Raw genomic sequence first — 13,160 nt, 5'->3', positions numbered from 1 at the left:
ATAGAGAAGAAAACCAAAGACCTCTCATTTCAGGTATAAGCTTTTATCATTTCTCTATCACCTAATAAATTTTGTTGATAAGCTGAAGAAGCAAAGTCTGGAAAAGGTAACTAGGTAAGGCTGTGTTTGTATCTCTATCTAAATATCTACTATATATCAGTAGCTAAGGCTGTACTCTACAAAAACCAAGAGGGGTCGGCTTGTAGTTTATCTATATATATCTATATATACACATATATTAACAAGATTTGGGGAAAAAAAAATTAAAAGGAGAAGAAGCAAAGGAGGAGAAATAATGAGATGGATGGGTTCAAAGGAAGTGTGTGTCGATGGATGAATTGCTGGGTTTTACGTGATTTGTGGTCTCGTTGCCACGCAGGGGGGTGGGGGGATGAAGAGAACCTTCCAAATTGGCCTGACTTGTTTTTTTGGTTGTTTGATGGCTATGTGTATATGAAATTGCACAGACTTCACTTTGCGTATTACTCTCATTTCTAGGGTTTCTTAAATTATGTCACATTTTGTGTGCTAATACTATATAAGTATTGTGGCTTTCAAATATGTGTCCTAATTTTAGTATGTGGTTTAAATTACTGTGGTTTTAATTTAAATTTCAGTGATTATAATTTGTGTCTTTTATTTTTAAAAAAAAAATTAATGTGATTTAATTGGACAAAATTTTTAACTACGGTAAATTGGAAATTATCTTTGTTTGTTTCTTTTTGTTTATGAATTACCTTAGGGTAAATTGAATTTCTGGATAAGCATAACGCGTCACATTAAGAGCTCAGAGCAGTGTCGCTATCTAACTAACAAGTTTCGAGAAAACGAACAAGTGTTATGTGATCAGTGTGGACAAAGTTAAACTCTCATTTTCTTTTTCCTTTTAAATAAAAATGATTTTATATTTTTTTAAAATAATACATATTCTTTTGTGCGAATAATAGCTACACTATTATATATGATATATGATATCCTTCCATTATTCATTTTAGCTATTTATGTATTAATTTAACCACTCAAATTTGGAATCATTAATTTAGAATATAATCTTAATAAAATAACAAATTATATATTAGTTTACAGTTTAAATATACTTCATATTATAAAAATAAAATTTTTATTACTCAAAAAATGAAATGGGAAAAGGGAATAGAATCAATTAGTGTGTAACTAATATGCAATGCTTGTCCATCATGCACACGTTATACGCATCCACCATGCACAATTGGACAATCTACACATTGCACACTTTTTCTTCTGTGTGCAGTTGCATTCCATGTAACTTAGGCTTCCTTTTTTTTATTATATATATAAAAGATGGAGCCCTGCTTTAGTCTGACTCACATGACATGACCTTATGTTCAAAAATATATCAGCTCAATTATTATATCTATTAATTAGAATAATATTGTAAATGCATTATACATACATAAATCATTATTGAATTTATATTATTATTATTATTTCTTATGCAAATTAGATTTGAATAACCAAAAGAAATCATTTCTAGGGATTACTGGTTTTGGAGTTATTATTATTATTATTTTAAACTTTTTTATAAAATTTAATAGTTAAAATTAATTGAGAAAATAATCGATTAATTTTTTTAAATGTTAAAGATATTTTAAATTATTTTTTAAAATTAAAAAAAATTAATTAATAAATTTTTTATAATATAAATGCTAAATAGTGAATTTTTTAAAATTTTTAATTTTTTGTGCTTTTCTAAATGACATTTTGTTAACATAATACTTATAGATTGGTTACTTTATTTACTAAATTTATTTTAAAAAACAAATTTCAACGAACTAAGACTTGAAAATAATATAAAATAAAATATAGAAAAAAACAAAAATTTTGTCGAATAATTCTCTTCCCTCCTTAAGTCTTATTATATCATGATCCACAAATAAGAAACTTACCTCTATGTTCAAAGAAAGTTTTTAAAGGTAAAATAAGAATTAAAAAAATTTAAAAAATAATGTTTATTTTTGGAAGAAAAATTTTCAAGTAAGAAAAGATTTTTAGATGTTTTAAAATATTTAAATATTTCATTTTTTAATCATAAATTAGTGGATTAATTGGAGATATTTTAACTTCATCAAAGATAAAAGAAGAGCAGCGGCGTTGTTACTGATAGTAATTATAAAATATCTTTTTATAAAAATTATATTTTATTTTAAAAACTAAATTGAATGTACAAATAAAGATCTTTTTAAGATATAATATTAAAAAGCAAACGATTGCTTTGAAGCAGCAAATGGAATGCAAAGGGTTCTTTTCTTTTTTAATAAAAATATGGTAGATATTTTTAGGTGCTCTTAACATTGTATCGCCATTAAGCCACCCATTACTGGGGGCCACAATGGGAAGATGTCTTTAAGGTATATTATTCATGAAATTACAATTTAATTTCTATAATAAAAAAATTAATTATAATTTTTTAAAATTTTATATTTTTTAATATTAAAAAATTAACTAATAAAAATGAAATTGTAATTTTTATTTATTTATTTGTATTTTTTAAAGTATGATCAATTGTATAAATTGATATATATTCAATCCATATTTATTATTTTATCTTATCTCTTCAATTTAAATAATTTAAATCTTATGAACAATCCATCAAATATGATATTCTAAAAAAATATCATGTGTTTGTACTATACAAATTAATTTTCTAATCATTTTTCGTTGAGATCTAAATTTTTTATTATCTCCATCACAAAAATTAATTAAGTATTTTAATTTAAAAAATTAATAATAATTTATTAATAAATACTCTTTAGAAGGTTATCTTTTCCCACATATTAATATTAAATAATTTAAAAACTAATAAGAATGTATATGAAAAATAAAATTTAATATTATCTTTAAATTTTTAAAGTTGCATATAATTTAGATATTTTTTTAAATTACAGTTATTATAAAATGCAGATAGTAAAAAAAATAAAATAAAATAAAAGGAAGGAAAAGAAAGAGCCTTCCAGTAAATCTTTTTTTTTATAATTGCCTTTTTTTTAATCAATAGTTTAATGTTCTTATTCATCGGATAAAATATTAACTATATATATAATTCATGTGATTTTTTTTTAAAAAAAAAAGTTATTCTAATTTAAAATATAACATAAAATTTATAAAATGGATGATATAAAAAAATTCAATCAAAATTAAATTTATTAGATAGAATTTATAATATAAAATAATAATAAAATTTATATAAAATTCGATGTATTTATAGATTCAATTTAATTAAAAATTGTTCCATTATAAAATGAATTTTTCATAAAATTCACACGTGCCAAAATATGTTTATTATGTAATGATCAATAATGAAGAGATGGAAATGAGAGGAGCAATTAGGTCAAAAGGAAAGAGTGTGAGCTTCGCGAGAGGGTGTAAGAAGTTTCTCTGAAATAGAAGAGAGAAAGGAAGATGAACAACTCTCTGAAATAGAAGAGAGAAAGGAAAATGAACAACTCTGGCGGTGTGTTTTATCTTGGTGCTCTCTTTGATTATATTTTTTTTATTGTAAAATTTTATTTTTGAGTTTCATGATGCCTATATTTTTTATGGTGAAATTTGAGAATTTGAGATCCGTTTGATTTGCATATCTTTTGATATTGGTTTGTCACGGTGAAGTTTTATCTCTCTTTTTAGTGAGGGTCTCTTTTGTAATGTTTGTATTTGCACTCTGCATGTATCGTTGTCAACGGTAGAGTGAGAGAATAGTGAATTTTGGCATCGGAGTTACGAGCTAACTCTTTATGGCTATTCTATAGCTATTTTAGACTGAAAATATCATGTGCCATACTTTTATTGTTGATACAGTTTCATTTGGAATTCTCAGCAGTATGATTAAACTTGCAGTGATGTGATGCGATAGGATTAAAGCATAAGCGCTCGATTTGATATGATTTTTCTTTGATTGCTTCATTTTTATCCTATTTAGTTTGCGGTGGTTATCTGCTTTATGATACTTCTTTATTTTCTTCTTGTACTACATGGTTGTTAAATAAATTATATTGTCGGCACATTACCGAGTTATTTGATTGGTGCGATCGGTAGTCACTTTTAAAAGAGGGTGTATCATTTGGATACTTATGTTGCATTTGGGTTGAATTTAATATCTGGAGTGCTTTGAATGTATGGATTGGATTTGGTCTTATAGTGTAATTGAGTATATTTTCTAAGCCATTTCAATGCAATCTATTCGCTTGTTAAGAAAAAAAAGAAAAAGCAATTAAACTCTTATTGGTGGTCCCTCGTAACAATTGGTTATCCAAACTTTTTTATAATTTTCTAACATGACAGTGACCTGTTCTTGTCTGGAAATCATTTGAGAGATTGAAACTGGATAAGGTTGCCACATTTATAAATTTAAATTAAATAAAATGCTGAGTACACCCATGAGACAACGGAATTACAAATCAAATCATACAACACAAAATCAAGTGAAATGAGTCTAACTCTAACTAACAAAATCAAATCAAAAAATTTAAACTACAACATCTAATTAAATCAACTCTTTCTTTTTTTTTAAAAATCCCTAAAAATAAAAATGAAAATATAATCGCCACGGCTCTAGAAGAGCACTATGAAAATCAAATCAATATAAAATACCTTCTTTCAATAATATTTAAAGTTAAAATTTAAAAAAATTTCAAATAAAAAGATATCGATCGTCAAGTTTTGCGCTCAAAGAACAGTCATTTTCAAAAAATAGTAAGAAAGAGCTTTCAGCTTTTCAATTTTTTTTAGTATAAAGGTGAATCATTCACCAATAAAGTATGATTAATGCAGAGCAGTATTCGATTCAAATAAAAAAAATCAATTGAATTAAATTAATTTAAAATTTTAATTTAATTTTTATTATTTTTGATTCGATTTAATTTTTATTTTTTAAAATTTTGATTGTTTTATTCTACACTAATCCTTTTTGTATTAAAATTTTTTCAAGATAAAATTATCGTAATTTTATTAATGATAAAATTATCGTATTTTTATTAATGATAAGTTTTTATTTTATAAAAATTAAAATAAATAAAATTTCAAATACAGTAATATTATTTTTTTTAAAAAAAATATCAATGACATAATTACATTATGTTTGTTGTTATAATTATAAGTTTCTGAATTATGACTAATTTGATAGAAAGAAAGAAAATACGGAGATAAAAATAAGTTAGGAGAGTGTGGAATGAAATCCGTATAAAATTATTAAATTTATTTTAATTATAAATTCGAATGATAAAAATTTCACTTTTAGAAGCAACTTTTTCTTTTTTTTTTTTCCTCATAACATTAAAATAAAATAAAATATTATTTATTTATTTTTCTCTAAAAAAATGCGTTAGTGGGTATGACTAGCTAGGAGTACATACTACATTTAGAATAAATGGAACAGCTGCCGTTCCATAAAAGGATTGTCACGCAATGATGATGTTTGTTAAGTTAAGAGGCATATGAAATGATTGTAATGCAGGACAAAACCTCAGCAAAAAAAAAAAATTATTATTATTATTATTTTGCGTTTTCCCACTCTATTTCTTACCGAGAAACTCTCATCTTTTTTTTTTTTTCTTACTTTTAGAGTCAACATTTTCTGCGTACTTCAGTTGGCCGTCCTTTATGTCACTTAGACAAGAAAAGGTAGATCTTTACTCTCAGTTCGTAGATTCACTCTCTCCACTATTCAATTCAATGGTGCCCATAGTTTTGTTTTTGGTCGTGTGGTTTTAGATAGATTTGAACTATTTGAAGAGGGTATTTTTTAGATCCACGTTTAGATTATTTGTTTTGTTTGAGTTTTTTTTTTACATGGAAGTTCTCCATAGCTGTTGGATATTACTTGAAGGATGCTTTAATTTGTTGAACTTAGAAGAAAAATGCTATTTAGAAATTTTGACAATGCCCTCCTTAATTTTTGGAAGGTTGTCTTTAGATCCTTCTCCTTTTTGTCTTATAAGTTTAAGAAGCATAGAGAGTTTAGATCGTATACTCTATTATGTTTTGCTCTAGTTAATAAGTGCAGATAGTCATAAAGCATATAAGTGAGTTTGCTAAGAGTAGATCTCCTCCGCTCCTTATCGGCTAATTAGTTCGGGGCTTTGTTTACTTTTCCATGTCTGCATGTATTTTTTTTACAAGGTGTCTCGCCTAAATCCTTTCTCGTCCCTTACTTGGTTCCTGTTCCTATGGCTTGGCTGAAGTGTTTTGTTATAGGTGATATTAAACTACATATTTTTGTAAAGTTGGGTTATGGTTTTGGGTTATCCAAATAGTCTTAGGATTTCAATTTTGAGAAGTTCACTTGTTAAGAAGTAGATTACTTCCATAAGTTACTCCTTTTGAAGTGAATTAAGTATCCTCCTCCAATTAGAATAAAATGCCAACTAAATAACTCGATTATTTTAATTTACTAAATATGAGTTGTTCACTGTTATTTTTTTATTTGGTTATAAGACTTATAATAAATTAAAATAGTTTATATTATTAGGCGATGATAATAGCATTTAAATATGAAAATAATTATTGTTTTTAAAATTAAAAAAATTTTAATCTCAAATAAAGGCCAATAATCATATGTAAAGTTGAGATGACTCTAATTCCATATTAGAGGAAGACAATTATCTTTAAAATTAAGAATGACTCTTGTTCTCATACACCGAGACAATTCTCTAAAATCGTTATTGTAAGATAGGGAATGCTCATTAATGGAATAAACATCGAAATGATTTGTCGTCTACTAAAATTTAGAAGATGTTTTCTTCTAAATATGCAACTGATGAAAACTTGAATACTCAATATAACTCTAATTAATTAATAGTTTTGGAAAAGAAAACTCATTTTTCATCTTTAGTATTACTGTTTAAAGTCACGTATAAACAATTGAAATCGTAATAATCAAAATGTTTAAATTAATTTATTTTAGTAATACCCTTGACCAACCAATATGGTATTTTATAAAATTCATTCAACAATTTTCAACATCACAGCTAAGAAGAAAGAAATAAATCAACAAAAAATTAATTTAATTACGAATGAAATCTTCTGTAATGAAAAGCAAAACTTCAATTTAAAAGCAAGGAGTACATAACAATTAAAGACAATGAGGCAATAAAATGATTAACCGAAAGAATTAGAGAGAAGGGTAGGTTAAAAATGTAAAAATGGTAAAATAAATATGGAAGGTTGAGTGAAAATAAATTAAAAATAACATAGAATATGATATGGATCATTCGGTATACTTTAAATTTGACTCTTTGATCACTAAATGATTGGAACAGGGTCCTAGAAATCTAGACTTTACCCAATTTGAAATCATCGAATCGAGTAGTAACAACATATCAGGTTGTTCATTTGGTGTCAACCAACCAAACGAGAGATACTTTAAATTGTAAGATAAAACCTAGTGATAATGCTGAGATTCGGCGGAGCGTGCAAATGAGGACACTTAGGTAGATGTCTAATTTGTTGGGTTAATTATCGATATATAATTGGTCCGTTGAGTGTCTTCATGCTTGACTTTGAGGAAAAGATCCTGTAAGATAAAGAATATGGTCAGAGGTCCTCTAGAGGAGTCCCCAATGGACACCCTCCAACATTCAAGTCAGTTATAGGAATATAGTGGAGTTAAGGGAAGTAAAACAGAGAAAAGAAGAGAATAGTGGTTTCGAATTCCCTCTGTGTGACCGAGAGAGATAGATAGATTCTTTTTTAGAGAATGAGAGATCCTTTCTTATAGGGTTAGTTCGGTATATAAATACCTTTGAATAAAATTGATGCCCCTAGTATCATGTCCCCTTCTGATGGGACATGAATGCTTTTGTGTAGGTGTGTCGGGTAATACATTAATAATAGTCATAAGACAATAAATGTGGAGCTAGTCAATTTGTACCATCTACATGCGCGCTTATGATCCCTGTGTTGTAACAAAGAGGTGACCAACTCATAGGATGCTTCATCAAGTGATGCTAGTTTCATTCGACCTACATAGAAATGAGCTCATTCCAGTTACTAGGTCGGCCACATCGGCGTTCAAAACCTTATTGTAGTACAGGCTTTTGAGGAGATCAGTTTATCCGTTTCAGACTTTTCAGACTTTGGTAAATTCAGGAGTGTTGCTAGTCTGATTCTTTGTACTCAATAGGTCTGACTTCTTACTATCTGGTCCAACCAGATGGAAAGGCTTTCAATTCACATGTATACATGTCACGATCTTGGGAGTCTTATTTTTTATACGATGTCAATTACCCTTTCGCTTCTCCAATAGTTTTTTTATGACCGTTACAGAAGAGAACCCGTCCTGTTAATTCGATGCCACCTATTCGTTTGGTTGACGAAGTAAAAAGTTTGTACAAAATATATGCAATAAGAATGCTCGTTGTTAATTTGAACAACAAGATATTTAGCTTCATATTTCAACTGAATACAAAATATTAATTTTGTTCAACTATATCATCTCATATAATTTTAAAAAATATAATAAATAATATTTTGCATGCATAAATCATTTTACAACTTTTAATACTCATAGCAGTATACTTAAGCAAATAATACCCTTTTTAACGAATTTATACCAATATTAATCACCGATGAAAGCTTTTTAAGTTGTTTTTAAAATACTATCATGTCCAATTATATATTCAGAATGACTACTGTTTGAAACTAGTCATGATGATAAAAATATTTTGGACTAAATAGATAATTGTGTAGATTAGTTAACTCGCGCATGTCACCTCTCTTTAACACTGGACGGATTGCCCTTGTGTTGCATTCCCTCCTCACATCGACGTCGACCTTTTTCTGACTTTCTTTGTGTGGATTTTAGATGTCGTTAGCAATTCTTGGGCCTTTCACCATCTCTCTTCCCTTTGGTCATTTTTTACTGTTTGGCTATTAGCATTTCTTGATTTGCCATGTGGATTTGAACGGGTTTTATTTGGAAACTCCAGCAATAAGATAGTCTTCTTCGTCTCCACAGACAGTGCCACTTAATAATGCTAAGATCCGGCGGAGCGTCCAAATGAGGACACCTAGGTAGATGTCTAATTCGCTAGATTGATCATCGATCTATGATCGGTTTGCTAGGTCTCTCCATGCTTAGCTTTGAGGAAGAAGTCCTGTAAAATGAAGTAAACGGTCAGGGATCCACTGGGGGAGTTCTCAGTGGAGACACTCCAATGCTAAGTCATATTTGAGAACTTAGTGGAGTTAAGGGAAGTAAAATAGATAAGATAAGAGAATAGAGGTTTCGAGTTCCCTCTGTGTGATCAAGTAAATACTTTTGAATAAAGTTGATGTTCCTGGTGTCGTGTCTTCTTCTGATGGGGTATGGATGCTTTTGTGCAGGTGTATCAGGTAATATATTAATGATACGCTATAAGACAATAAATGCGGAGCTGGCCTGTTCGTACTGTCTACATGCGCGCTTATGATTTCTGTATTGTATCAAGGAGGTGACCAGCTCACAGGAGGTCAGCATCTTTACCCTGAGTTCGTCAGGTCGTGTTGGGCTCATTCTACCTACATAGAAATGAGTTTTTTATAATTACTGAGATCGGCCACATCGGCTTTCAAAGCCTTATTGTAGTACAAGCTTTTAAGGAGGTCAGTCTGTCCGTTCTCTCCGGTCTTTGAGAATGTCAGTTTGTCCGTTTAGGACTTTGCTAAACTTAGGAGTGTTTTGCTAATGTGATCCTTTGTACTCAATAAATCAGATTTCTTACTGTCCAATCTTATCGGATGAAAAAGTTTTCGATTCATATGTATACGTGTCACGATTTTTAAAATATTATTTTTTATATATTATCACCTAATTAAAATAAAATTAGAATGAAATCACGTATCCATTAACTAATGGCCTTTTAATTATACGAAAATAGGTAACAAACACCATTTCGATTCCTATATAAATAGGAAAAATGCACATTAAGGTTCATAATTCTAAACTCAACTACTTAGAATGTAACATTCTAAGATTAATTAATATTTTAAACGTTATAATAACCGGCTTTAGAGGCCAATTCCATTATTTTTTGCGCTTTATAAAATTATTCATCTGGTCAATACGTTTCAAGACTGCATCAATATGATTTATAAGATTTAGTCAAAACCAAAAATTAATCTATATATTTTAAGAAAAAATATTTAATTTTTAGATTATATTTGGTTTATAACAAAAATAATAATTTTATTAAAATTTACTATTAAATCATAACAGTTTAATTGGTTATGTTTCACTGTGCACAATTAGCTTATGCAATTTTACATTCATAATAATTTATTCATTTAAATTTAAGTTGATTATTATATATTAATATAAAAGTAGAAACTAAATTGTGATAATTTTTCAAAACTTCAAGTACTATATTTCGAATGAGCTAAAAAAATCTATTATTTTTATTTTTATTAAAGAAAAAAAAAAAAATGGAGAAAAGAAGATGGGAACCAGTGAGGGGGAGCAAGGAGAATCCTCCAATGAGATGCAAGATAAGGTCGCTCTCAAAATTTTCAAAAAATTTGTCGGAATTGAATTGTAGAGTTTCGGAAAAGGCCAGATGGATACACGTGGCACCATCAAAACATCCCATTTCAACTTTCTCCTTCAAACCCGGATGACGCCATAAATCAAGCTCTAATATGCACTTACCTCCACGCGTCCATTCTATCTCTCTCCTCTTTTCTCCAATCCCACCTTCTCCACGCGTCCTATCTCTTTCAATTGAAAAAATTATCATTTGATCCAGAAACTCATCAATTACTCCATTATTAAAAAAAATAAAATTAAAAAGTCCATAAAATTTTATTCATCCTACTAATTAATTTTACATTAATTTTAAAATTAAATAATACCATTTCAAAAAAATAAAATAATAAATATTTTTTACAAAATAAAAATATTAATTAATAATGTTTTATATATAAAATAATAAAATATTTAACAAAGTAATTAATTAATATATTTTTAAAAATTTTATAAATATTGTAATATATTTTTTGATAATTAATAAACTAATCAATATTTTTTTTCTACCACCGAAATTAAATTTATTTTTTTTTAACTTTCAATTTTTAACCCACTCATAGGACGAACAAGGTGAAAACTTTCAGGAAGTTCACATTTATAATCATTCATGATAAATTTAAACCCAATCAATTAGTCATATTCATAACTAAACTTTGAATTTATTTCATAAAATATATTTTTTAAAATTTAAAATATTAAGAAAATAATAAATAAAAAATATTTTCTGATTAAAAAATAATTTTCAAAAGAAAAAATATTTTTTTATTTATATTAAAATTAAGTAAATATAATACATAACAATATAAATTAATAGAATAGTCTTGAATATCTGATATTAAAATTTAAACATTTATTAAATTATATTTACATAAATTTTAATAATACTTTTAAATTTTATCTGAAATGCTCATTTTAAATACTATTATTAATTTTTTACTTTTTCTATAAGTATAAATTCTTGAATCTACTTTACTTTTTCTATAATTTAAAAAATAACTCCTATTAGTTGATTCAACTGACAAATTGAGTTTGTATAGTTTTGTGACCTAATAATTTATGTATAGTTTGTGATCTTAGTGAAACATGGTTATGTTTTTTCTAAGTGCAAGTAACTTGTTTTTTCTTGTTAGGGTTTACTTTGTTATTTTCTCCTTAGTTTTTCCAACACTTAAAGAATTATGGAGTCTTAATTTAGGTTACTGATAATTGTCGTAAGTTATAACGTTGTGATTATAAAAAATTGTGAATGATATAATCAAGATAGTTTTCTTTATATTGTTGAGATGATTGCGTCATCTACTTAGTTAATGCTGCTAGTAGATTGCTTGATTTAAGTTTCGTTGTTCTATTTTAAAATTACATGTGGTTCTATTATTTTATCAATGATTGCTTTTTTTTCTCTCGTTTACTTTAATTTTATTTCGCGAGTAAGATTGTGAAGTTCAACAACATTTATAAGAAATATATATTAATTAGCTTAATAATTACTAAATAATTTAAATTAATTATTAAAATAAATTCATAAATTATTTAAATTAATTTGAATCGATATATTATAATTAGTATCAGTACTATTTTAAATTAAAAAATAAAAAATACTTGTAAACCACAATAGCTGAAAGTAGTTTTAAGATTGGATTTATGGGCTTGTGGTGGGAGAAGGGTTTGTATTATTTCTAGATTGTAATGAGCCTTTCTATATTTTTATCCTTTAATTTAATTTTTTAATGCAATTTATATTGCATGATAAAAAAATTTATAAATTAGTCTTAAATGAATAAAAATTAATTGTATTATTTAAAATTATTATTGAATGTTTAATTAAAATAATTTGATCTCTCAAATAACTAAAAAGGCATATGGCAGTTTTAAACAGCTAAAAGTTTATTAAATTTATGACAATTTTGATATTTTTAAAATTTAATAAAATAATGTATTTTACATTGTCAACAAAAAATTTTAGTTAAAGTGGGTATCAAAGTTCAATTTATTTTAATATTTTAAAATAGAATAAAAATTCATGAAGAAACACCTCCAACTAAAATCCAAAGGAATCGATAAATTAAAAATCTTTAGCATAACAAACCCACAACCAGTGATCTCCTTGGTTCAGAGAAGAACCAAACCTTGAAATAGAAATATGGCTTTCTTTGATGTAGTGGGTCTTGATAAATTTGTTTTTAGCAAGAAAAAGTAATTGATAATATTAATTGTTAAAGTATAAAATTTTTATATTTTATTAATAAAAAATCCAAAATATAATTATTTTACTTTGTGAGGATTTTAGATTTAGTATTGAAAATTATATTAATTTTTTTAGATTTATATGAAAAGTTGAGGAATTCAGTTGGAATTTTCCATTTTTATGAAGATAAGAAGTGCTGCTCACGGTCCGTAGAGCGAGTGCAGGGATTGAAAAACCAAAGTGTGTAAAACCGGAATTTCGATGTGATGGGCTAATAGAATCGAACTACGTGTGCCTTTTCTCGAAGTTAACCAAAAAGCCTCCTTGGCACATTTCCACTTCATTGAAACAGTGACACGACAATCAAGGCCAGGGCTACGTGTCCTCTCTTTCGGCAGTGCTGCACACATTCCTTTCTCTCATTGGTTGCTTAAGTGGGAC

The sequence above is a fragment of the Manihot esculenta genome, chromosome 15 (assembly GCF_001659605.2).
Source record: "Manihot esculenta cultivar AM560-2 chromosome 15, M.esculenta_v8, whole genome shotgun sequence".
NCBI classification, from domain to species: Eukaryota; Viridiplantae; Streptophyta; class Magnoliopsida; order Malpighiales; family Euphorbiaceae; genus Manihot; species Manihot esculenta.
This window is presented reverse-complemented; position numbering follows the sequence as displayed.